This window comes from Equus caballus, chromosome 19 (assembly GCF_041296265.1).
Source record: "Equus caballus isolate H_3958 breed thoroughbred chromosome 19, TB-T2T, whole genome shotgun sequence".
Lineage (NCBI taxonomy): Eukaryota > Metazoa > Chordata > Mammalia > Perissodactyla > Equidae > Equus > Equus caballus.
Window position 1 is genome coordinate 4,959,687 of NC_091702.1, and position 27,294 is coordinate 4,986,980.

The 27,294-nt window shown below is 40.7% G+C and overlaps 1 long non-coding RNA gene across 2 annotated transcripts in view; it reads left to right on the forward strand.

Annotated features, from left to right (window-relative positions):
- The window catches only part of LOC138919051 (uncharacterized), a 36,830-nt gene that overhangs the window by 7,497 nt on the left and 2,039 nt on the right, over positions 1-27,294 (forward strand). Inside the window, exons 2-4 of one of the 2 annotated variants that reach the window (XR_011428946.1) lie at positions 3,559-3,785; positions 17,836-17,927; positions 19,208-19,392. This is a non-coding gene — a long non-coding RNA (uncharacterized lncRNA). Of the gene's footprint in view, positions 1-3,558; positions 3,786-5,249; positions 6,643-17,835; positions 17,928-19,207; positions 19,393-27,294 lie in introns of those variants that run through there. The other variant, XR_011428945.1, reaches the window with a different exon arrangement.

Sequence of the window (27,294 nt, forward strand, 5' to 3'; positions counted from 1 at the left end):
CATTTCACACAATAATGCACCTGCCATTTATCAAGTCCCTACTACGCATTAGGAACTTCATAAAAATTAACCCTAAATTCACGTGGCAACTCTGCAGTGGAGGTGTTACGATGCCTGCTTCACAAATAAGGAGACAGAAAGAGAGTAACTGGCTCAGGATCGCAGAGCTAGTAAGTAGGAGAGCCGGGATTCAAACCCTCTCTCGGATGCCGAAGCCCGTGCTCTTTCAGCAAGTTTTCCTATAAGTGTATTACTTTATTTCCCCCCTTAACAAGCCCATAAGGTAATTACATTTCCCATTTTACCTAGAGGAAAGTAAGTGTTCAGAGATATTGGTGACTGGCCCCAAATCTCACAACAAATCACTTTATGTTCTCAAAGTACCATTCTTTCTACTCCGCCAAAATGTAGCCCTTCAGAGATTTCTGGAATGTTTTCCTCCTACTAATAATTATTAAATGCTTACTAGGTGCCTGGTACTATGTGACTTTTTCTTATTTTATAGATGAGGAACGTGGCCCTTACAGATGAAGTAATTATTCAAAGTTACCCAGAGAAGTAAGTGGGTGACTGGGGATCTGAGCCCAGGCGGGCTGGCTCCTCAGCCTGTCTCATCTGCTCCCTGCCTCTCAGACACTCACACCATTCTGAGACAATGAGGAGAAAGGCTGGTTACCCAGGAAGCGTGAGGGAGCAAGGGAAAAAGAATTTCCTGAAATTCCTTAGGAACCAAGTGTTGATTCTGAGAACTCTGCTTCTGTTTGGCTGAGAGAGAAGGCTGAGGCTTGTTCCTCAAGGTCAAATATATAGGGTGTTACAGACAGAGCTGTGAAATTACTATCCACGTCCTGGATGTAAAATGTCCATTTACTCTTTAGAAACCAAAAGGGAGAGGAGAACCCAACACACTGAAAAACTAAACGTTATCATCTTTAATAACCCAGCTTGGAAATTAATGAGCTGTAAGAATCGGAGTCATTTTGTTCTGGCTCAGGCAGAAAACACTGATGGAATTCTGTGCCAGTGCATTGTCGAGCTCTGTGATGGTTCCCCTAAATGGTCAATAGTTTTAATTCGTATATAATATGTGATTTTAATCAGCCTAGGCAACTGTTTATGCAGGGTTTATCCACAGAAGCTGTAACATGAGCAATATTTAAACAGAGCCTCTCATCTTATTTTTCAAAGAAGATAAATGTCTGTATTTAAGAAAACAGAAACTTTTCTTTGAGTTATATCAACAAAATATAGATGAGGTCCCTTCACCCCACATGATGACATACCCACCCAATTCTGATTCCAAGTTAGAAAAGCTTCTTGGCATCTGTCGGCCACTGCCATTTGTGCATTTGGAACACCCCGGCTACCATGAGAAATGCACCTCTGGCCACCGTTACCCCTGCCACAGGAGGTCTAACTGCACCGGTTCCCTCTTTAACTGAATTTTCACTTTTCAGCCCGTTTTAATGATGCCATATTGATATAGCCTAAGGGTAAACATTAGAATATACTTTTAAAAAATTGTGGTATAATTAACATATAACATTATATTAGCTTCAGGTGTACAACATAATGATTTGGTAGTTGTATATATTGTGAAATGATCATCACAATGTCTAGTTAACATCCGTCACCATACATAGTTACAAATTTTTTGTGTCTTGTGGTGAGGACTTTTAAGATTTACTCTCTTAGCAACTTTCAAATGTGCAATACAGTATTATTAACTGTAGTTAATAGTAAGTTTTTCATTTGTATTAAATATTTGAGAAATGAGGTAACTAGTTAGTTGAATGATTTGGTTTATCAGCTAACATATAACCTGCATGCATCATAATTTTCAACTACTCAGGATGCAGTATAAACCCTGTGCTTAAGCCGGCTCGCGTGGACTGTGATTAGCGATGGGCTCTGGCCTCTTCCCCACCCCCACTTTTGAATGCAAGAGCAAGTGGGACTTCTCTGGAGTTGTCTTAGTGCACAGCATGCTCTTTAGGTACAACAGAAGCTTCACTCTTTTCATTTTGCACGCCTCTGGGGACATTACAAACCAGCTGAAAATACTGTGTTTTTTAATTCACTGCACAAGAAAGTGACCCCACATTTGGGTTTTCTGATTCCACTGATCACATCGTGATGGGGCTTTGTTGTATTCAGTAATAGTAATAGTTATTAGTTATTGAGCAGCTACAATGTGCCAGAAGATTACCAACACATATACGTATGTGTGTATCTACTTACGTATATATATATCTTTGTACATACATTTACTTGCTTTTATTTACATATGTAAATCTACATACAGCCGTGCACATACAGTACGTCAAGACTGTTATTGGTACAGAGTATATTTGAAAACCATTATCAAATTTATCAAAAAATTTATTTCCAATCAATTCTGAATACCAGCGTGTCTCGATCTGGTAGAAGTAGGAGGCAAGAAGTTACAAAGTAATTCATGCTTCACAAGCTTTCTGGAAACTTTGGATTGTTCTCACTTCTCCCACTGCTCGCTGCAGATTGAACTGGTTTCTATCTAGACGCAGTGAAGAAAGCGAGATCGCTGTGTCAATCAACCCTCTGTCTTTCACTTAGAAAACACAAAAACAGCATCTCTCATAGGGAAGCGGAAATAACAAGGGCAATTTAAGTACCCATAAAAGTGATTACTAAATTTGAATTCTTTAGGGAAAAAACCCCCAAAACAGCTGCCTGGTTAATGGCTAGTGAAAAACTGTGGGAGCTCTGTCAGGGATCCCCAAATTGCAGTTAAACTAATTGCTTGGGAGGCTGCTTTGAAGACGGATAAAATATATTGCTTAAGTTTTATGGTAAGTGACAAATGGTGTGGGAGTCCTGACCTGCTCCTCCTTAAATCCACACAGCCAGTCCAGACCCCCGAGGCTCCCGTCCTCTCCCCTTCTGTTTGCCATTGCCCCTCATCCCACTGCCTGGCCGTTTGCTCATTTGTAACTGAACAAAAATGTCCTACTCACTGTTGGGCGCTGCCAGAAATGTGACTGCAGGCCCTTTTCCACTGTCACTTACACCTGCCCCGAGGTGGGGGCTGGAGGGTAGAAGAGGCCATTTGGTCTCCATGTCAACCCATGCATGTCTCCATTCAAATTCTCTCGAATTTCAGAGGTGGGGAAAGGGGTGTTGGCATTTGGCTGTTTATGTCTTTCTCCATAATCCTTAGCAGCGAAAGTGTACATATACTAGAAAAACAAACTCAAAATGTCAACTATTTCTATTACTGGCTACGAAGTACAGATTTATGTAAAAAGAAGTACATATTTATGTGAACTACCTAACAAGGAATACGTGTGCCATAATTTTCCCAGTGCTTTATGATTGGTGCCTGTAGGCTGGGCTACTCAACAGGATGATTAAATTCACGAGCCACGTTCAGCCGAGTCTCTCTTGACTCCTGCTGCATCTCATGGAGTCATCCAAGGCTCCAGGAGCTCGTTGTTCCAGGATTCCTGCTCAGGGCAACCTCCTAACTTAATTCCAAACTCCTTACGCTTTAGGATGGATTTTCTCTCTTTTTGAAAGGTATTCCTGCCTCCCCCTTGGAGGAAGGGCATGGGCAGTAAATAGAGCTGGCTGCCTTCTTTCGCCTGGGTGGGCGAGACAGAGGATGGAGGAGCGACGCTGACCTCAGTGCTGATCTCCCTCGTCTCCAACATTTCTTTCTCGAAGAATGTTCTTGTAATAACATCAAGAGGAAATGTAATTTATGTAAAGACTCATGCACAATGCCTGACGTGAGTAGGAATACGGTAAGTATTCATTTTCTAAGCTTTTATGAATCCCACCCGCCCATCCAAATGTGCATCTATGCGCACATGCAGCTTCGCCAGAAACTTAGCCTTGGCTCAGTCAGGGCATGCTGGCTGCTACTCTGCTGTGGTACAAATCATACTCCCCAACCTCCGTCTTATTTTGTCTCACTTTGCCTGATTTTCTGAAATTCCCTGGAGGGATTAATGGGGAGGACATCTTGTGATTTCCTAATAGGCTATTAGGTTAAAAGGGAGAAAAGGTTTTATCTTTTCTGTGATACAAAATAAACAAGTAATGTTAAGTGTAGCAGCTACTGTCTTCTCACGTCACAGCCTGCAGCCAGGTGCTTATAAAAGGCACAGGCATGGATTACACAGTGCTGTTTTCCCAGCATGACCTGCTGCAGAACCAAAACCAGAGAGGCCACTGGGCCCACCAACCAGCAGCCACTCCTGCCTCTTGAAGAGAGCAGAGCAGAGCCCCCTTGAAGAAGCATGTGTTGGTGATAGGGTTGCCAGATTCGGCAAATAAAAATACAGAACACCCAGTTAAATTTGAATTTCAGATAAACCAATTTTTTTTTTTTTTTTTGGTATAACTATGTCCCAAATATTGTATGGGACACACTTATACTGAAAAAAGTCTTGTTTATCTGAAATTCAAATGTAACTGGGCATCTTGCATTTTACCTGCTAAGCTTAATTATTGAATATGCAAGAACTATATGACTAGATTCACTCTTAGTGATCTTTCTAGAGCTCTGGTCTATATTACCTAAAACTCTTTTTTAAAAAAGGAAATAATTTATATGTGGGTGGCTCTCACACTTAGGGTACATAAGAATCCTCTGCAGGACTTTTAAAAACACAATTTTCTGGGTTCCCATCTCCAGAATCCTGAAGCAGTAGGGTCTGGGGAGAAGCCTGAGAATTTGTATTTCTAATAAGATCCCAGCTGCTGTGGCTGTGGGTCACAACAGATGTCAGGGTGGATTTTGTTTGCCAGGTCACCACAAGCAACCTTACACAAGGAAAGAGCTTGGTTTAGCCAGAGAAGAAGATGGGAAAGAGAAAGGGGGCATTGTTTGAAGCAGTTCTTGTTAAATGAGAGAGACGGTACTGTTCTTTTTCCCTGAAAGGAGAGGTATATGGTATTTTATACAGAAATGAGTAGATTCTCCCAAACCGTCATCCATTTTACCCCTTCTCCATAAGCCTTGATTGAAATTGTCAGCCTAGAAACAGTAAGAAAATTATATTTATCTCACTTTGTTTTGGCACTGAAGAAACATGTGAAAGAGTTACTGGGTAAACTCTTACGACCAAATACTAATGATGGCATCTTCTGAGGGAGGAACATTTTCTAGAAATTTGTGAGAAAAGTGAAGCAAGAGATTATTATACATACAGACACATATACTGTACCAAACCAGAGATATCGTCCATTCTTGTCTCTTTCAGGATGGAGCCTTCTTTAATTCTAACCTCTAAGGAAAATTCATTCTGACCACAATCCACCTAAAGCAGCTACAAGTGGGGAATGTGCCGTATTCAAGGGTGCTGGGATCGGAGGCTGCGAGCTCAGCCAACGGCAGTTATCGTTCTCTCTGTTCAGGAGGGTGGTGGACTCCAGTCGCATGGTCTACACAGGAATTCCGGGTTGGCTAGTTATTAGCTAGGTGATCGTGAGAAATTCCCAAAGCCTCTATGAGCCTAATAAGTTTCCCCAATTCTGGAACACAGATGGAAACATCTTCTGTACAGTGTGGTTGTGAGGCTCAGGGAGACGGTATCGAGAAGGGAGACTCGCAGAGAGGCTGGCGCACTGCAGAGGCTCAGTGACTTCAGCCCATATGGAGCACGCAACCCAACATACGGGAGCACTTGGAACCTGAGTCACAGGCGCTGTGAGCACTTTTCATCTCCTCCACACATACCCTCATAGCTGCTGAGTCTTTTCCTGCCTAGCTTTTACTCTGACAAAAAAAATACATGCCTTTTTTTGTAGGCTTTTGTTTTAGTTACCAGAAAATAGCAAGTTGTTCCAAGCAATCTGCAATGAATAGAGAAACTAACTTTTAAATTATATGAATCTTTTTTTTTTTTGCTGAGGAATATTTGCCCTGAGATTACACCCATGCCAATCTTCCTCTATTTTGTATGTGGGTTGCTGCCTCAGCATGGCCACTGAGTGGTCTCGGTCTGCGCCTGGGAACTGAACCTGGGCTGCCGAGTGGAGCGCACTGAGCTTAACTGCTAGGCCACAAGGCCGGCCCCTATATGAATCTATTTCTTTGCTTGGTGAGGAAGATTGGCCCTGAGCCAATCTTTTGCCAGTCTTCCTCTTTATGCTTGAGGAAGACTGTCCCTGAGCTAACATCTGTGCCAGTCTTCCTTTGTTTTGTGTGTGGGATGCTGCCACAGCATGGCTTGGTAAGTGGTATGTAGGTCCATGCCCAGGATCTGAACTCACAAACTCCAGGCCATGAAAGCAGAGAGCATAAACTTAATCACTACACCACTGAGCCAGCCCCATGAATCTCTTTTCATCTGTCATCCTTTGCTCCATGGATCCTGTGAGCTGCCAGATCAGGACTGCTGAGCCTAGCCTTCCTTCTCTCACTGAGCAAACTTCTGCCCTCCAGCCAGTGGTCTAACCTTCTTGGGCCCTAGTTTTGTCATTTGCAAAATGTGGGTAGAGGGGCGACCTGATGTTTGGGAAATTTTTCTTTTAAGATACAGCTCCCATGTCTAAATATCCACTATTAAATGTAATTGAATAAAAAATTTTTAAAAGCTAGGCAACCTTGCCTACTATTATGAAAAATAAATGACTTGATTTTTAAAAAGCTAAGCAACTTTTCTAACCATATACAGATTCAATCTGACCATATGTAGGGGGAAAAAAGAACAGCCTTCTTGGAATATTGCAAAATTTATGACATAAAGGCTATTCCACTTCCTGAATACAGAATCCTGCTGTCTTAGCCTTCTTCTCTGTGCACCACAACCATGACAATGGCACCTGGGAAACTCAGCATTGCTTGATTCAGCTTTTAGATTTTTTGAATTTTATTTATCATATATTTGGGGGTTTTTTTCCAAGTTAGAAAAATAATACATGAGAAACTATGGAAAATTCAGAAAAATTTAAAAGAGAACAATAATCATTAGTAATCCTACTCTCTAGAGATAATCACTATTAAAACTTCAACACTAAATTCTAGTCTCTATTCTTAACTTTTTATGACATTAGCATTTATATAAAATTTGAAAATCTGTTTTTATGGCTTAACATTATATTAATATGTATGCATTTCCTCAAGCATTTAAAACCTTTGTAACCATCATTTAAAAAATTGCTACATATGGAGTAATGTCAGCAACATGGCAGAGTGGCTGTTCCCTTTATCTCTCCACCACTGAACTACAACTAAATGGAAATTCATTGTTCAGTGACCCCCCACACAACACAACAGGACGCCTGAGAGACACATAGCTAAATATCTGAAGGGGGAGGGATATCCCTGGGGAGGGGGTAGAGATAGTTGAGCACTGCCTTGCATGCTGGTAGCCCTGTGCACATGCATGACCACTCTCCCAGCTGGCGTGAGTGCCCACGATACCACTGTGGCCCCGAAGGCAGGAGCGCATCTTGGCATGACTGTGGAGCAGGCAGCAGCAGCCCTGAGCCCCCGTGTGGCTGCTCTCCTGTCCAGCAGGGGAGCACAGTGCTGCTGCAGTCCCACAGAGTGGCCCAGGCTCAGACCCTCTGAAGAAGCCCCACTCTCCAAGCACAGTGGCTGGCGGGACTGGAAGATGAGGCGGTGGCAGATGTACGCACCCAGGTGAACGTTTTCCTGGCTGGCACCAGCGATACCCCACAATACCCCACAACTCCCAGCAAAGAAGCTGGGATCAGAAACACAGTTCCTGCTTTCCTGCAGCAGCAGCAGGAGGAATCTGCGACCTGAAACTACCACAGATGCCCTGGAGAAATATTAGTTCATCAAACACCATGAGAAATTACAGCAACAGTTCAGAGCAGAAGGAGAATGACAATTCTCCAGAGAGCAACCCTGAAGTCACAGAAATTTACAATCTAAGTGACAGAGAATTCAAAATTGCTGTCATAAAGAAACTCAGTGACTTACAAGAAAACTTAGAAAGACAGTTCAATGAGCTCAGGGATAAAATTAATGAGAAGAAGGATACTTCTCTCAGTATTGAAACTATAAAAAAGAGAGTGAACTATAAAAAAATAATGAAGCAGAAATTCTGGATATGAAAAACACAATTAATGAAATAAAAAGTAATCTAGAATTCTTGAAAAATAGAGCTGATGTATGGAGGAAAGAATTAGCGATTTAGAGGATAAAAATATAGACTTGCTTGAGGTGGAGGATGAGCGAGAACTAAGATTTTAAAAAATGAAGGAGTTCTTCGAAAAATATCCAACTCAATTAGGAAAAGCAACATAAGGATTATAGGTAGTCAAGAGGGAGAAGGGTGGGAGAAAGGAGCAGAGAGCTTGTCCAAAGAAATAATAGGTGAGAATTTCCCAAACCTGGGGAAGGAACCAGACTTACAAATCCACAAAGCTAAGAGAACTCCTAATTACATCAGCGCTAAAAGACTTTCTTGAAGGCATATAAAAGTAAATCTGGCAAAAGCCAATGATAAAGAAAAAGCATTAAGGGCAGCAAGGCAGAAGAAAATTACCTACAAAGGAACCCTTATCAGGCTTTCAGCAGATTTATCAGCAGAAACCTTAAGGCTAGGAGAGAGTGGAATGATATATTAAAAATACTGAAAAACAAAAACTTTCAGCCAAGAACCCTCTATCCAGTGAAACCATCCTTCAGATATGATGGAGAAATAAATGCTTTCCCAGATAAACAAAAGCTGAGGGAGTTCATCGCCACAAACAACCCCGACAAGAAATGGTTAAGGATGCCTTCATACCTGCAACTAAAGGGCAAAGGACTGCAAGGCTATGAGCAAGGAGATAAATAGCCAAAATCAGAAAACTTCAGCTCCCTTTCAGAACAAGGTAGCAGATACTTAATTATAACTTAAAAGGTAAATGGAAGGAAGGCCTCAAAAGTAACTATAAACTCTTCAACTTAGTCACAAACTCACAGCGCAAAACAGAATAATTTATGACAACAATAAATCATAAGGGGAAGAGGAAAAGGATGGAATTTACTCAGGCTAATGGAAATAAGAGGCTATCAGAAAATGGACTATCTCATCTACAAGATCTTTTATACAAACCTCAAGATAACCATTGAACAAAAACACCAGAGCAGAGCCACAGTACAAAAAAAAAAAAACCTGAGAAAACCTCCACAGAAAACCACCAAAATAAAATGGCAGCCAGAAACACAAAGAAGAGAAACAACGGAAATATAGAACAACTGGAAAACAAGAGATAAAATGGCAGTATTAAGTGCTCATATATCAATAATCACTCTAAACATAAATGGATTGAATTCTCCAATCAAAAGACACAGAACGGCTGGATGGATTAGAAAAAAAAATCCAACAATAGGCTGCCTCCAGGAAACACATCTCAACTCTAAACACAAACAAAGGTTCAGAGTGAAGGGATGGAAGACGATACTCCAAGCTAATGGCAAACAACCGAAAGCAGGTGTTGCCATACTTATATCTGACGAAGTAGACTTCAAGATAAAAAAGACAATGAGAGACAAAGAGGGGCAGTATATAATGATAAAAGGGACACTCCACCAAGAAGACATAACACTTGCGAATATATACGCACCTAACACAGGAGCACTAAAGTATATAAAACAGCTGTTAATACACCTAAAGGGAGAAATTAACAGCAACACAATAATAGTAGGGGACCTCAGCACCCCACTGTCATCAATGGATAGATCATCCAGACAGAAAAATAGTGGATTTAAATGAAACACTTGATCAGATGAACTTAATAGATATATCTAGAACATTTCAGTCAAAACCAGCTGAATATATATTCTTCTCAAGTGCAGATGGAACATTCTCAAAAATAGGCCATATGTTGGGAAACAAGGCAAGCTTCAATAAATTTAAGAAGATTGAAATCATATCAAGCATCTTTTCCAACCACAATGCTATGAAACTAGAAATCCACTATAAGAAAAAAGCTGGGAGGGGCTGGTCCCATAGTGCAGGGGTTAAGTTTGGTGAACTCTCCTTCAGTGGCCTGGGTTTGAGGGTTCAAATCATGGATGTGGACCTACAACACTCATCAGCCATGCTGTGGCAGTGATACACATATAAAGTGGAGGAAAATTAGCACAGATATTAGCTCAGGGCTAATCTTCCTCAGCAAAAACAAAAAAAAAAAAGAAAAAAGAAAAAGAAAAGAAAAAGAAAAAAGCTGCGAAAGTGACAAATAGGTGGAGCCTAAACACCATGCTACTGAAAAACCATTAGATCAATGAAGAAATAAAAGGATAAATTAAAAAATACCTGGAGACAAATGAACATGAAAATACAACATACCAACTCTTATGAGATGTAGCAAAAGCAGTTATAAGAGAAATTCATAGCAATACAGGCCCACCTCAACAAACAAGAAAAATCCCAAATAAGTAATCTTAAACTACACCTAATAGAAGAGTAAAATAAGAGCAAACAAAGAAAAAAGTCAGCAGAAGTTGGGAAATAATAAAATTAGAGCAGAAATAAATGAAAGAGAGACTGAAAAAACAGTAGAAAGGATTAGTGAAACTAAGAGCTGATTCTTTGAGAAGATAAACAAATTGACAAACCCTTAGCCAGACTTACCAAGATAAAAAGAGAGAAGGCTCAAATAAATAAAATTAGAAACAAAAGAGGAGAAATTACAACGGAAATGGCAGAAATACAACGGATTATAGGAGGATACCATGAAAAACTATATACCCACAAATTGGATAACCTAGAAAAAATGAATAAATTCTTAGACTCATACAACCTCCCAAAATTGAATCAAGAAGACATAGAGAATCTGAACAGACCAATCATAAGTAGAGAGATTGAAACAGTATCAAAAACCTCCCCCAAAACACAAGTCCAGGACCAGACGGCTTCTCTGGAGAATTCTACCAAACATTCAAAGAAGATTTAATACCTATCCTTCTCAAACTATTCCAGAAAATTGAAGAAGATGGAATGCTTTCTAACTTATTCTATGAGGCCAACATTACCCTGATTTCAAAGCCAGACAAGGATAACACAAAGAAGGAAAACTATAGGCCAATATTACTGATGAACATAGATGCAAAAATCCTCAACAAAATATTGGCAAGTTGAATACAGCAATATGTTAAAAGGGTCATACACCATGATCAAGTGGGATTTATACCAGGAATGCAAGGCTGGTTCAACACCAGCAAATCAATTAACGTGATACACCACATTAATAGAATGATGAAAAAAATCAAGTGATAATCTCAATAGATGCAGAGAAAACATTGGATAAGATCCAACATCCATTTATTGTAAAAGCTCTCAATAAAATGGGTATAGAAGGAAAATACCTCAACATAATAAAGGCCATATATGACAAACCACAGCCAACATCATACCTAATGGTGAAAAATTAAAAGCCATCCCTCTGAGAACAGGAACAAGACGGGGTGGCCCACTCTCACCACTCCTAATCAACATAGTACTGGAAGTTTTGGCTGGAGAAATTAGGCAAGGAAAAGAAATAAAAGGAATCTAACCTGGAAAGGAAGAAATGAAACTCTTGCTGTTTGCAGATGACATGGTTCTATATATAGAAATCCCTAAAGAATCCATTGGAAAACTATTAGAAATAGTCAATAACTACAGCAAAGTTGCAGGGTACAAAATCAATTTACAAAAATCAGTTGCATTTCAATACAGTAATAAACTAGCAGAAAGAGAAGTCAAGAATACAATCCCATTTACAATCACAACAAAAAAATAAAATATCTAAGAATAAATTTAACCAAAGAGGTGAGAGACCTATGCAATGAAAACTATAAGACATTATTGAAAGAAATTAAAGATGATACATTGAAATGGAAAGATATTCCATGCTCATGGATTGGAAGAATAAACATAGTTAAAATGTCCATACTACCTAAAGCAATCTACAGATTCAATGCAATCCCAATCAGAATCCCAATGACATTCTTTATGGAAATAGAACTTAGAATCCTAAAATTTATATTGAACAAAAGACCTCGAATAGCCAAAGCAATCCTGAGAAAAATGAACAAAGCTGGAGGTATCACACTCCCTGACTTCAAAATATACTACAAAGCTATAGTAATCAAAATAGCATGGTACTGGCATAAAAACAGACACAGAGATCAATGGAACAGAATTGAAAGCCCAGAAATAAAACCACACATCTCTGGACAGTTAATCTTCAGCAAAGAAGACAAGAACATAAAATGAAGAAAGGAAAGTCTGTTCAGTAAATGGTGTTTGAAAGACTGGATAGCCACATGGAACAGAATGACAGTAGGCCATTATCTTGCACTGTACACAATGGATTAAAGACTTGAATGTAAGACCTGAAGCCATAAAACTCCTACAAGAAAATATAGTCAGTACACTCTTTGACATCGGTCATAGCAGCATCTTTTCAAATATCATGTCTACTAAGTCAAGGGAAGCAAAAGAAAAAATTAACAAATGGGGCTACATCACACTAAAATCTTCCACAAGGCAAAGGAGACAAAATGAAGATAACCCACCAACTGGGAGAAAATATTTGTGGATCATATATTTGACAAGGGGTTAATCTCCAAAATATATCATGAACACACACAACTCAACAACAAAAAAACAAACAACTCGATCAAAAAATAGGCAGAGGATATGAACAGACGTTTTTCCAAAGAAGATATATAGATGGCCCACAGGCATGTGAAAAGATGTTCAACATCACTAATCATCAGGGAAATGCAAATCAAAACTACAATGAAATACCACCTGACACCAGTCAGAATGGCTATAATTACGAGGACAAAAAATAACAAATGTCAGAGAGGATGTGGAGAAAAGAGACCCCTCATACACTGCTGGTGGGAATGCAAATTCATGCAGCCGCTATGGAAAACAGTAGGGAAATTTATCAAAATAATAAAAATAGAAGGACCATATGATTCAGCTGTCCCTTTACCTCATATTCATCCAAAGAACTTGAAATCAACAATCCAAAGATATTTCTGCATCCCTATGTTCATTGCAGCATTATTCACAGTAGCCAAGACATGGAAGCAACCCAAGTGCCCATCGACTGATGAATGGATAAGGAAGATGTGGTATATTTATACAATGGAATACTACTTAGCTATAAAAAACGGACAAAATTGTCCCATTTGCAACAACATGGATGGACCTTGAGGGTATTATGTTAAGTGAAATAAGCCAGACAGAAAAAGATAAACACTGTATGATTTCATTCGTATGTGGAAGATAAACAAACACATGGACAAAGAGAATAGATTAGTGGTTACCAGAGGGGAAGGGGGCTGGAGGGTGGGTAAAGGGGTAAAGGGGCACATATATATGGCGATGGATAAAATTTAGACTATTTGTGGTGAACACAATGCAGTCTATACAGAAACTGATAAATAATGTACACCTGAAATTACGCAATGTTATAAACCAATATGACAAATAAAATAACTTTTAAAATTGCTATATCTATATTTACCATAGTTTATGACAATGCTTTATGTTGAGACTTTAAGAAAATTCCATATTTTTATATAAATAGATTTAGTTTTTGTTTTGCTCGGTTTTGTTTTCTGCAGTGTGGTCCATGCATCACAGTGCATAGTGATACCTTCAATAAAAATTAAATCACTGGGTTTGCTCCTGTAGAAACTCTCTGTAGTCAGCTATCTGGAGCCTCTGTCAACCAAAGGTAGCATTTGCTCCGTAACCACAAACGAAACACCCTCTGTAAGGGAATCTTAAGTTGAGGAATTTAAGACCTTCTAGAAGAGGGATGGAGATTAAAGACATTATAAATATTAATGACAATAAACTCAAGCCACTATCACCTCAAGATCATATCGACAGCATGCTATACATCATAAATTAATCCTAGTGAGTACGACACAGCCAATTGTGATTGCCCAGACCTTGACTGCCATGAAACATCTTGGATTCTCCCTTGAAGTCTCATTAAAATGCCTGTAAAGTCATTTTCTTTGTTTGTTTGTTTTTGTGAGGAAGATTAGCCCTGAGGTAACATCTGCTGCCAATCCTCCTCTTTTTTGCTGAAGAAGATTGGCCCTCAGCTAACATCCATGCCCATCTTCCTCTACTTTATATGTGGGATGCCTACCACAGCATGGCTGGATAAGTGGTGCATAGGTCCGCACCTGGGATCCGAACCAGTGAACCCCAGGCCGCCAAAGCGGAATGTGGGAACCCAACCACTGTGTCACCAGACTGGCCCCTGTAAAGTCATTTTGAACTGCCCACTGAGAGGCAGAGTTGTTCTCTGACCAGCCCTTCACTCCAACATTCTTTGAGTTTTTCCAACTCTGCCCTGTGGACTTCCAGAGGCCTCTCACATCGTCCACAGGCGCCCAGTGCAGCTTCGAGCACAGCCCCAGGTCTCCGGCTTACACAGCTCCACATCTGCTTTCCTACAGATGTAGAAGTGTGGACCGCTGCCCGGTTTGCTTGCCCACAGCTTCCTTTATTTCTCCTGAGACCTCATGATAAAAGTTTCAACTCCTGCCATAACATTTTCCTTCCTTCCTGTTTCTATTCCCAGCTCTCAAATTCTTCTTTTCCTAATTACCTTCAACTGGAGTGACTCCCAGATAATGAAACATTTTTGAAGTTGCCAAAAACAGATGCAGAAGTGAGACTACGTGTATGAAAATTTAAGAACAAGAAACTCAAAGATGCGTGTTGGGTTTGTGGAGGGCGGTGTTCTATATTTGTCAGCAAGAAGCTTTTAAGAGAAAGTCAAACCACAAAGTAAATAAGCTCATACCAAGCTTAGTTGTTTTTATTGAGATGCAATTTAAATACAATAAAATTCACTCTTTTAAAGTATATGGTTCAGCAGTGTCTAATCCATTCACAGAGTTGTGCACCCTTGCCTGCTGTCTGATCCCAGGACACTTTCTTCACTCCCCCAAACGCTGTGCCCATGAGCAGTCATCTCCCATTCATCTCTTCCTCCAGCTCCTGATAACCACTAATCTACTTTCTATCTCTATGGGTTTACGTATTCTGGACATTTCCCATAAATGGAATCATTCAGCATGTGGCTTTCTGTCTAGTTTCTTTCACTTAGCATAATGTTTTCAGGGTCATCCATGTCATAGCCGTACTTCATTCCTGTTTCAGGATTGAATAACATTTCATTGTATGATGTACCATATTTTGTTTGTCCATTTATCAGTTGATGGACATTTGTGTTGTTTCTGAATTTTATCTATGAATAATGCTGTCATGAACATGAGTGTACAAGATTTTGCACGGATGTATGCTTTCTATTCTGTTGGGTATATGCTTAGGAGTGAAATTATTGGGTCGTATGGTATCTCCATGTTTAACTTTTCAAGAAACTGCCAAACTGTTTTCCAAAGCAGCTGCATCATTCCCACCAGCAATATGTCAGGGTTCTAATTGTTCTGCCTTCTCATCAGCACTTGTCGGTTATTGCCCATTTTTTTTTTATCATAGCCGTCCTAGTTGAGTGTGAAATGGTATCTCATTGTGGTCAAGGTTTAATTTCAAAAGTAACAGCCAAAAGACATCCCAGGATGGGTATAGGACACATTCGATCTAATTGTCTGCACTGGAGGTCTCTGATTGGCATCCTCAGGGGCCAGACTTGTCCAGTGGATGGGTTTCTTTTGGCCATTAGGTGGGCAAGAATGCTCCTGTTCTTCCTGTGTCTTAGAGCTTCCCCCTCTATCTTATCTAACATCTGTCTGGGTTCACTCCTTCATGTTACCTGTCTGGCTCTGTGAGCACAAGTCTTGGACCCCATTTATACTTTCTATTTCTGTATCTGGACATCTTTATCCTATTACTGTTAAAACACTGAATCTGGATATAGTTTAGAAAGATTTTGAAGTAGTGAGTGTTGGAGATTATGCTCTCTGAAATGCAAAACTTAATTTTGCAATTTTCCAATACAAATACACTTAATTTTTAAAGATATTCTATGAATCAGGGCCTTACTGCTTTTCCAGTTGCAGCATGTACTGGCACATCATTTTTGGGATCATGCAAGCCTACTGATCAAAGACCGCCAGGAGCACACCTTGCAGACAGTCCATCTTCCCTAATACTGTTGCTTTCAGAAATCTTGAGGTTAAAAGGCTCTATGGTCTGACAGAGTCTATGAAATAGTCAGAAACCAGGCAAAGCTGAGATCACATTCCTAAAACCAAATCGCTGAGGTGCTAGAGGTCCTTTATGAACTGGGGTATTTTGATTTTGTATCTGTAATAACAGGACTCTAGGACATCAGAGAGTGGAGGCTAGTGATTACGGAAAAATGTTTCAAAGGAGATCAATACACTTAACAAGAGATAAGGAATAGCCTGCTTTTAGAGTGAATTGGTGTCCATCAGCTACCAGACATTTTTTATTTAGAGACAATTCTAACCTATATTTTGGAATAAGAGGCTATCTGTACTGAAGCTTGGAAGACAATTGGGGTGGGCGAGAAGAAGGGAATCAAATTCTTCACAAAATAGATGATCTTTTCAAAATATGTTACATCAATTACTTAGCACTTGAAATATTAACCATGCCAGTTTCTTCTCGATTTCAGTAAGTCTCTTTTTGAAATTCAGTATATGGATAAATCAAGAGTAAAATATCTGCAAATCCAGATGCTTCATCCTTTCGATGTTTATGAACTTTTAGATTTTTGATGTTTTCGTGGTGGGTTTTTTTTCTTGTCTGCGTGTTCAGAATCTTGTAGTCACGGTTCCTGTAGGGTAGATCTTGGGGCGTTAGAAGCCTGTTTCCCAAATTCAATAAAAATAGGTTTTCAGCACTGCAACAATTGTACAGGTGCAGCAAAATTGGCTTGTGAGAATTAATAGGGTTTCCCAAAGGGGTGTTTTCCTGTCAAACCTAATCCTCGTGATCAACAACTATAGCTCCAAGTAATTCTTTATGATTTCTTTTATTCATGTTTTTCTAAGCTTATTCTTACATATCCTCCAGGGTAACTTTTATTACAGGAATTGCTGGCTTTTCTGCCAAAAAAAAGAAGCATACTTTATATTTAGATAACAAAGTAAGAGAGTCAATGTTTTTTTCCCTAATGGTATTTTTAAAAATATGGGCAATTTTTATAATTCTGATCTTTTCTTCAACTGCAGCCTAAAGCACTGACAGCAAATTGTCTCATCTTTTTCAATAACTGGCGATAAATTACACAATTTTTGTCAATACTTTTGTAATGGACTTTACTAAGTAATTTGGCCTATAGCCGTACATACAATTGGTGTAACTATTCCAAGTGGACCTGGGGTGATATGATTTTTACTGAGTCCACTGAGAAAACAGAACCACCCCCAGTATTCTTTCTATTTTTCTATATGATAAAAATAATGCCCATGCGTTGGGAGCAGTGACTCAGGATCCTCGCTGCCTATGGTGTTGACGGGGTGAGCCCAGGCGAGTAAGAGAGGACTCCATAGGGTGCACTTGGTCTTCCACTGGGTTCCCCGTTCACCCTGCAGCGGGAGACCTAGTCGAAGGGCAGCACAGCCCTTCCCCGTCCCCTGCCCTGACACACCACTCAGAGCCCCTGCTGGCTTCCCAGCTGCTCACATCAGAAGACCCGGCGGACCCTTCAGCCTTGGGGCCTGCGGGCGGTTTCCTTTGGCATAGACTGGTGCTTGTCACTCCTTCTTTCTTCTTCACACTTTCCATCCTTCCCCTGAAGCTGTCAAATGTCTCCCAGGAAAACATTTTTAAAGTGCATGTTTACTTAGGAATATTACAGAAAGACTGGAAAATAAAAGTCAGGGGTGGCAGCAACACAACCGCATCTGCTTCTGTGTTTCAGGAGTACAGCACATTGAGGCAACAGAGGAGAACAGTTAAGAACCTGCCTGCGTTCAACCACTGGCAATTGTGTTTCACAGCTGCGTAGCCTAGGCAAGTTACTTAACCTCCCTGTAGCATGAATTCCTAACTGGCAAAAATGGAAGTCATAGAGTTGTGAGGATTCAACGAGCTACTACACATAAGGTTTTAGAATACTGTTTGGCACAGTGTGAGCTCTGTATGCGTTTGCTGTTATCCTTAAGCGGTATTTTCCGTCTTCTTTCTCTGCTACATCTCTTTAAAAACACACTTGTGTAGATAATGTGCACACAGTGTTGCATGTGTCATTGAGGATTATAACAATCGCTTCTCATGCTGTTTTATAGATTGCATAATTAAAATTGCTGTGACTGCACGCTATTCTATCTGGGACAAAGGTTAACATTCAAGTTGATTCCATTTTCTCATTGTTACAAATACGATGACTGCCTTTACGTAGGTATCATTTTCTTTTATTTGAATAATTAATAAGGTAAAAAGTAACCAGAAGAAGGAAGGCTTTTGTATTTCAGAAGTGTCTTTCTGAATGGGATGTACAAATTCCTACTATCAGCACCAAGGAAAGAGCTCATCGATGTTATTGTGCACATAGAATAGCGTGCCATGATCAAAATAGTGTGCATTTTTATATTTATCATATTAAAATATTTCAATAAGTTTGGCTTGGTAGTTTTTACCTTTTTGTGGCTGATGTGATGAAGTACTTTGCCCAATTTTCTATTGCAGAGTTTTAAGATTTTCTTATTAATTGTGTTGCATTGTAGGGTACAAATATATAACTCTTTTGCTGTCTTCACTGGGAATACCTTCTACTTACTCATCGCTTTTCTTTTTAAAATCTTGTTTATATAGGAATATATGTTCTAGACAGTTGGATCTATTTTTGTCACTTGTTTATAATATTTCTAAATTTTAGAGTCCTGGCCAATTATTTTATTTTTTAAAATTTGATACTGATCATGTAAAAATCTCTATGAAACATTTTATTGCATGTGAGGGACAGATCTAAAGTGAAAGCGCATCACCAGTTACCATGTGACAACTTCCTGAAGCACTCCTCCCTGTTATTGGGACGAGGCCTCTTTCCCCCACACACTTCATTTCCATGTGGAATTGGGTCGGCTTTGCGCTCATATCTTCTCCGCTGGGGATCAGTCTATCCTCCTGTACATAAACCGCTGCTTTAACTCTTTGCTTTCAAATACATTTTAATATCTTGTAGGACTAGAGACAACTCCTTTCCAGAGGGAACTTTAATGGTTCACCTTTTTTTTAAGTATATGTGTGTGTTTTGTTTGGTTGTTTATTTACGTAAAATTCTCCCTTTCTAGGTCGACAGTACTATGAATTTGGATACACTTCTGCAGTCCTATAGCAACCACCACCCCCAAAGTTCTCTCGCACCTTTTTTGTAGCCAGTTTCCTCCCCCGGCTGCCAACCCCGGCAACACTGGTTTGATATCTTTCTCTACAGTTTCCTTTCCCGGAGTGTCACATAAATGGAGTCACGTATTAGGTAGGCTTTTGAGTCTTGCTTCCTTCTCCTGGCATAATGCTATTGAGATGTGTCCACTTTGCTGTATGTATCAGTGCTTTGTCTCTCTTTATTGGTGAGCGGTATTCGCATTATATGGATATACCACAATCTGTTCACCCATCCACCAGCTGATGGACGTTTGGGTTGTTTACAGCTTTTGACAATTACGAATAATGTTGCTACAAACATTTGCATCCTGAGTTTTGTGTAGACAACTGTTTTTTCTCCGGTTGAATTTTCAGAAGATATTATTCAATTCTGACAAGAATCCTATTAAGAATTTGATTGGGATTGAATTCTACCTAAATACCCCCACACCTATAGATATATATGTATATTTGAGGGAGAGGAAAATGACGTCTTCCGACATGTAGTCATCTCATCCAGGAAAGCAAATAATTCATGGCTCTTCTATCTCTCAAACGCTCATTTCATCGTGTGAAACAACCAAAATGCCCATTGAAGAGTTTTTGAAATTGCGTAAATGTTTTTACAACAATGTGATAAACCCATTTAAATATAATGAAATTGTTCTTTGACATGGCAAGATATTTATAGCATATTGCATATTTTTCAGTGAAAAAATGAGATTACAAAAAGCATGTACAGTATGACCTGGTTTAGATCATATTAGACATGTGCGTGTGTGCACGTGCACACGTGCATGTGCACATGCACAGGGAGAGGAAGAGAGAAATAGAAAGACAGAGACATACAGAAATATTTGGAAGGATTTTCCTCAAAATATTAACAGAGGGTTGTATATTAAATGTATTAACTGGAAGATTAGATTTTGGGTGATTTTCACTCTTCTTATTTTATTTACTTATTATTTAAAGTTATTTTTCATTTAGGGGAAATAAAAGAAAACAGGCAGCAGAGGTGCCAACAAAGGAGACGCAGGAGAAATGGTTGCAAAAATTTTAGAAAAACCTTCAGGAAATGTCTATGGTCATTAATCAAGAAGAGAAAATCAAGGCGGATGTGCGCAGGGCCGTGGCTGAATAGATGACACAGCAGTGATCTATTTTATTGGTAGCTTTAATGCACATCACCTCTAGTGTTATCTACCAAGAAGATCCCATTCCTCTGTCATCCTCTAGTTCAAATCCTACGTCTTCTTTAAAGAGTTGACTGACCATGCAACCCAGCTGTGAGAGCTCTCTTCTCTGAAATTAAGACAAAATAATCTATTTTATTCCAAATCCAGTAATTGTGTAGCTCCTTGAGTCGCCTCCGTAAGAGTGTTTCATCTGTCACTTCAGTAATACATCATTAACAAAGCTGCCGCTTCCGGAGGGCTCTCCTTTGGTCAGGCACCTGTTGAGTGCTTTGCAGACTTTTAATTCTTACTATCATCCTATGAGGTCATTTGTATTATCCCATTCTTTTTTTTCCATCTTTTCCCCAAAGCCCTCCAGTACATAGTTGTATATTCTAGTTGTGAGTGCCTCTGGTTGTGACATGTGGGATGCCACCTCAGCGTGGCCTGATGAGCAGTGCCATGTCCACGCCCAGGATCTGAACCGGTGAACCCCTGGGCCGCCGAAGCACAGCCTGCGAACCCAACCACTTGGCCACAGGGCCGGCCCCTATCCCATGTTTATAGATGAGGAAACCAAGTCACAGAAAATCTTGTCAGAGGTCATAGTGCCAGAGCTGGGATTCCACCTCATTAAGATTCCGACTCTCATATTCTTAACAGCCGCGCAATACTGTGTCTGCATGTATCTGCTGTTTTCTCCAATTAGGTTATAATCTTCCTGAAGATCTACCTCTATATTGTTCCTAGTTCCTAACCAAGTGACATTTAAATATTTTTACTTACTATGATATGGTTATTTTTGAAAGGAAAATTTTTTTCTAAAGAATTGTTTCTATAAATAATCTCTCAAAACTGTGTAACACTGAAAGTGATACGGAAATGCATGAGGGAAAACAATTAGCTCATATTTAAACTCTCGTTAATTTTTCATTTTATTTAAGTCAATAATATCTGCTCATTGGTGTATTTAAAGAACCTGCTTTTCATGACTGAATTTCATTTATCTTCTGCTTCACAACGAGGACTCAGGCTTAGCCGGACTTTATGCCAATATCTCCCATCAGATCTTGCTGAGACCCACGGTGATCATCCTTTATAGCATTAAGCATAAAAGAAAGATGCCTTAGAATTATCCTGATAATCGTAGTTCCTGGTCTGCCATTGGATAATGTTTCATCATTAGCTATAACAGAAAATCTTATTTCAATGAATAGAAATGTTTACTGCAACTCAAAGGAAATATTGACCTTGGCTTTGCTTTAACCAGCATCTATTCCCCAGTTAAATAAATATCAGTATTTCCCTGAGCAGAAATCAAGACCTATTTACCATAAGACTAGGACATCTCATTTAATCCTGCACCAGATAGCCACACGTCATCCAGTGACGAACACAACAATTCAATCAAAGTTGTTAAGATGCTTTCTACCTCCCAAATCCTAACTATGGGTCAAGATGAAGGGTTTCTCTCTCTCTGTCACACACACACACACACACACACACACACACACACACAGTCAAACACATCAACCCAGACTTGTAGCAAAAGGACATTGGAATGTAAGACGTTGGAAGTGTTTGTTTCTCTACTGCGCACTTCCTTTCTTCCGGTTTCGGTCTGATCTCTGCCAAAGCAGCAGGAATGTTTCTACACAGAGCAGCAGTAGAATACTCAGTTTCCTGACAGTGAGCGAAGCTTTAGCCCAGAAGAATCACTGTCTTGACAACACTCTTGGTTTCCGGGGGGAGGGGGTGGGGGCCCGCACTGAGCCCCGGGGGCGCGGAGGTGGAGGGTGCTCATGCAGCGAGAAAGGCTGTAGTACCCTGCTGAGGCAGGGTTCTTTCTGATGTGAGAAAGAGATCCGGCCCTTACATCACCTACAGAAAACTATTTCCAGTGAATATTTTGAAATTCTTATGCCAGTGTTTATCATACGCATATTCTAGTGTTAAATGTTAAGGGGACAAAAGGAACTCTGTGGAGAAGTTTAGCTGTGCCTTGTCCTACGTGTGAGCATGCAGTAAAGCAAACAGATGAGTTTAGATAAATGAAAATCAATACACTTGGAAAGGCCTCTTTCATTCAATTGATTCACGCTCAGTGGGTAATAGCACAGCAGAATGTGGGATGGTGTTAACGTGACCCTGGCGCAAATCCCATTTACAGGAAATACAGTAACTGAAGTGGATAAAGGCGGGAGGGGATTTAATGAACCATAATGAACTCTTTACTGCAGACCTTTGTAAATGCTTTTAATAGGGCCTTCTCACCTACCATTTGAACTTCCAATGAGGCAGGATAACCCTTTATGATACGTATATTAGTTTTCAAAATCTGAGTCAGAATAACAAAACATATGCTTGTCTTTAGAGACAAGAAACACTGAATGTTAGAGCTGGAAAGATCTTATCTATAGAAGAAGAAATGGAAGTCACCAGAGGCATCATTTATTGCTCAGGGTCACACAGCAACTTGGTGGCCAAGAATTCACCAGAACTCAGCCAATTCACAGTACAGTGTGCTTTCTTTCCACAAGTCAGTTTGGAGATAATGGAATGACAAGTGTGCAGACAGTTGTCAACACCTGGGGAGGTTGTCAGTGGGAAACGGGGCCACACAAGAGTCCAACCAGCTGGTGCTTAGACAGATTCTTTCACTACAGTGAAAACTTTTTGTTAATTCCGGTACAGGAAAAGGAAAAAAATCACATTTTTTTGACTCAGCAAATCCGTTTCTGGGAATACATCTTGTACAAATGGTCTTACATGTGCACAGACACAGATGTAGATGAGAATGCTCATTCTGATGTTGTTTACAATGGCAAAATTTATAAACAACATAAAGGACCATCTGAGAGGGGCCAGTTAAATGATCAAAGCACATCTCTATGATAGATTACTATGAAACTGTTAAATAAATTGAGAATTATTGACATGGACAGACATGGAAAGATGTCCAGGATGCACTTTGAAATATAAACAACCAGATATATTCATAATATAATTTAATATATAGAATGATGTTATTTATATTAAAAAATAATATATATATATATTTATTCTCATCTTCCTACCGTGTCATACTTCTGGATATGAGGAAAGGTTTTGGGCAGTGGAGTAACTGAATGTGACCTTGTAAGACTGGGAGAACGCATTGTAGCAGCTTTATTCTTTTGTAAAAAGGATGCGTCATTATTATGTACATAATGTTTATGAATGTGGGCTTTGGAGTGAGAAAGACAGAAATTTGAATCCTTTCTCTGTTTCTCACTGGTGACGTGACCTTGGAAACATCTCTCCACCCCCGACCCAGGGTTTCCTCTCCTGTAATCTGAGGGTGATAGTAACTGCCCTCAAAGTTTGGATGCAAGGACTAACTGAATTATGAGATGTAAAACACCAGGCACAATACTTGGCAAGTAGTCCTCAATAAATGTAACTTCTATAATTGTGGTTGTGTTTATAAAAATTTGAAGTAAATAGAAAAATACCAAGGAGAAAGTAATCATCAATGAAATTCAACCACCTAGACTTTACCTCTGTTATTATTTGATGATGTCTTTCCAGAAAGTTCTACAATATGTGTGCTCTAAAAAAAATTTATAAACTATTATGTAGCCTACTCTTTTGGCTGACAATATCCTGTAGACTTTTCCCCAGGCCTCTATGCTAAACCACAACTCTGTCATCTCCACAGCTGAGCTGCATCCTGCGGCCGCTGGCTCCTGACCACTTACTCAATCAGTCCCCTACCAGTGGACACTAGAGTTGGCTTCTTCCCTGCCTTTGACTTGACTACAACGAACATCCTGCGTGAACATTTTCTCACCCTTGTGCAAATATCTGGAGGAGAGGAATGTTAATGGATGGAAATGCCTAGGTGGGATGGCATTCCTGTTAGAGAAATCAATACGAACTAGAGCTCAGGGGAAGACAAGTTCCCAAGGGAATGACCAGAAGTTTAGTTTCAGTCCAGATCATGGAGTTTGGCGTTCCTTTTATAGGCAATGGGGAGGCACTGAAGGTTTTTGAACAAGGCAATGACACGATCAGATCTAGGGTTTAGGATGATTAATCTGGACGCTGTGGGAGATCAGATGCATAGAGGGAGAGAGGAAAGAAGTGAGAGTGAGTTAGGAGGCTATTGAGCAGAGCAGGGGCAAGTTAATGAGAGCTTCGACAGGGTGACGGCAGTGGAAATAGAGAGTGACAGGCTCCAGAGACCCTGCAGATGCCGCAGTGGTAGGATGGCTTTGCAATTTACAGGCAGGCTGGGCGGAGGTGGGGTGGGAGCCAGGCTGGGGCAGCCCTGAGTGCTGTCGCTGTACCTGCATCGGCACTGGGGCTAGTGGAGAGGTCTGGTGGGCTGCTCCCCAGACTGCCAACAGTGGTAACAGTTCCCTCCATTTCCCACCAGACACCATCAAGATAACAACTATCAAGAGTCTGGTGTATGTACTTCTAGAAACTTTGTGTCTGTATTTTCATACATGTGGAAATACATAAACATAATTTTTCTAAGTGTGGGATTTGCACTCTGCTCCCAGGCCCTCTCATCAGGGCTGCAGTGTGCTCCACGGTGCAGGCTAGAGCTGGGAGACCGGTAGCACCCTCCGCAGACGTCCGGCCGTGGGCTGAAGACTAACAGTGGAGGGGAGGGGAGCAGTCCACGGGAGGTGTAGTGAGTCTGAAGCCCCCGGGGGCAGGTGGAAACAAAGGCATGAAGAAGTTAAAAGAAGAGAAAGAGACAGTTTTAAGAGACAGTTATGTAGAGAGGGTAGTTGAGGGTGAAGACAGAATTCCAGTTCCTAAGGGAAGTCTGGTAACCAAGAATCCAGCAGCATTTATGGAGCCTCAGGATGTGCCCAGCACAGTGCTGACCTTTGACTCCAGGGATCAGTGCCTCCAAGTCAGAAGTGTCGCCCTGGGACTTTCTGCTATTCCTGAATGCCCTCTAGCCCTCAAGTTCCATGAACTTCCTGAAATGGGTCCAGTTGCAAAATGTCTATGGAATTCCGATTGTTAACAGAGTCCCTTTACCCTCCACAGAATAACAAGCTACTAACTTATGTTTTCAACGTGGCAGAGGAACACTACAGCTCTTCTCTCTGGTCCAAACTAATGTGCATGAAAGGTTCTTCCAAATTAGCCTCAAAAACCCTCCCAATCTTATCTCCAGCCACTTTGCCCCGTGAACCTTGCTCATAACTCTCTAACCATCCCAGTTGGTCCAGGACTGAGGGGCTGGGATGTGGGACTTCCTGTACCTGTTTGCTTGTGGGACTTACAGTGCTAAAAGCTGAAAGTCCTGGGCAAACTGGGACGAGCTGATGACCCAACCAAATACAACAGGCCCTTTTGTGCCATCTGTGTCCTCAGATGTGCTGTTTCCTTTGTCTGGACTGTCTTTGGAGATCTTGTTTACCACGTGACTGTCTAGTCATTCTCTAAGACCCCCTTGCCCAGCCTGTCCGGGTGAACTGACTTGATGCCTCTGTGGAGCTTTGTTGGTTGTCTCCATAGCCACACCTCACCAACATACCTTGATTTTCCTTTAGTGACTTCGCCTTATGTGGTTTGGATGGAATTGACGCCACCCACCTTCAAGGGTGGGTGCTAGTTGGTGTAAGCCAATCCATGAATCCCTTTCCCCAAGCACAGGAATTGTTCACACAAAGGCCCAGGAGACAGTGAGAATCCTACAACTTGTGGAGAGCCACTGGAAGCTTCCTCTCACTGCACTTGGGTAAGAGTGAGAAGTTGTGAAGTCTGCAACTGCCGATGGACTTTCATAGCCCCAACGGTGGTGCCAAGGTTGACAGGGGGCCACCACGGAGCCTGAGATGGTACCTTGTTTTGGTCTGCTAGGGCCGCCATAACAAAGTACCGCACACTGGATGGCTTACGCAACCGAAATTAACTTTATCACGATCTGGAGGCTAAAGTATGAGATCAAGGTGTGGGCAGGGTGGGGCTCTTCTGGGGCCTCTCTCCTTGGCTTGTAGGTGGCTATCTTCTCCCTGTGACTTCGCTTCGTCTTCCCTCTGTATATGTCTGTGTCCTCGTCTCCTCTTCTTTAAGGACACCAGTCAGATTGGATCAGGACCCACCTATATGGCCTCATTTTAATTTAATTACCTCTTTAAAGACCCTGTCTCCAAATCCACTCAAATTCTAGGTACTGGGGGTACGGACTTCAATGCACACATTTCTGGGGGACACAACTCAGCCCATAACTTATCTATAATTGTCGATGGCAGAGAGAAAGATAAAGAGAAACCAGGAGCTTGTGACACTGAGCTGCTGGATCCATTTTCACCTTGGAGCAGAAGTACCTGTTGTAGTTGTGTAAGCTAATAAATCAGCTTTGCTGTTTGCGTTTTTCTTTCTGTCCTTTGCATTGGAATATTCCTATCTGATGTAACTTTGTCACACTTGTTTGTGACACAGCACTTTTCACACAGCACTATGATAACTTGTTCAGAGGTTGACCTCCTGCGCTTGCTTGCGTGTAGACTTCCTCAGGCAAGGACTATGTTATTCACATCTCTGTGTCTCCAGCCTCAGACAGACTCTGCACATAGTAGGTACTTGGGGATGTTTGCCAAATGAATAAACACTGATTAGCATTTTGAGCACGAAGCCAGGAAGAGTTGACCTAAGAAGTGCTCCTCTCGACCTTCGTTTTATTCATTTTATTAACTTTTTTGATTAGCATTTTCTGGGCCATAACCTTAAAATGGCTGCAATTAAATCACCGAGCTTCCATCCAAGCCTTATAAAGCCACCCCTGGGGCCTGGAGACAACCTACCGGGGAGAGCAGCAATCAGAAGCA